Source organism: Aplysia californica, unplaced genomic scaffold, assembly GCF_000002075.1.
Source record: "Aplysia californica isolate F4 #8 unplaced genomic scaffold, AplCal3.0 scaffold01026, whole genome shotgun sequence".
NCBI lineage: Eukaryota > Metazoa > Mollusca > Gastropoda > Aplysiida > Aplysiidae > Aplysia > Aplysia californica.
Genome location: NW_004798296.1, coordinates 123,784 through 124,747, shown reverse-complemented (window position 1 = coordinate 124,747; position 964 = coordinate 123,784).

Here is a 964-nt window from a genome sequence, read left to right as displayed (position 1 = left end):
GAGAGAGAGAGAGAGAGAGAGAGAGAGAGAGACTCTCTGACAGAAAGGCAATCGCTGTTCGATGGGGCGTGTATTATTGGCAACATTTCCCTTAATGCACACACGGTAATCCTATTCCGTTTAAGAGAGTTGGGATAGGGTGATCGTGCGAGGGGCGGGCATATGAAAACGGAATATAAAGGAATTTGGTTGATCGTAAATGTGTTACGTCTCTATCGACACAATTAAGGTTATTATGGAGACGGGCTGTCCGGCAAGGTCAATCCGACAGAGAGGGATACAGTATCCCAGGAGACAGCTGGTGGAGGCACTTGATAAAACGTTTCCTTTCGGGATTCGAACTCATAATATGTGTCCTTCTAGTGACATCACACTCAATAGAACCAAATCAGCAATAATCTTTCTAAAGAAGCGCTGGCAATCTACGTTTTGATTGTATTTTAGACTGTTTTCCTTAAAAAAAACAACAAGACTTAATGACTTCATAACTTACTTTAAAAAGTGCTATCTAATCAGACAAAACTTGAAATTTTCTCCAACTTTATAACTGCATTCTGTCCTGTTAAGTGACACGTTGCTTACTGCTCCTAAACATTAGGAGTAAGAATAGTCTCTTGTAACACTGCACTCTATATTGTGTCTCCCCGTAGGTTTTGGATTGTGTCTACATATATGTATACTTCGACGAGGCCTCTTGCGATCCCACTCATAACCACTTCTCAAATTAATAACATTCATATATGAATAACATTCATAAGCTTCTCTTGAATATCTTATTCCCCCCCCCCCCCCTTTTTGTTGCTGCTGTTGTTACTTTATGATGTCATTTCCTAACCAGTTGCCTCTCATTTTTAAAATGTAATACAAAATTGTGATAAGTATTCCTCTCCCCCCCCCCCCTTTAAAAAGGTCAGAGAAAGATGATTAAAATATGAGATATCTTTGCTGTCGACTTTCCACGGAT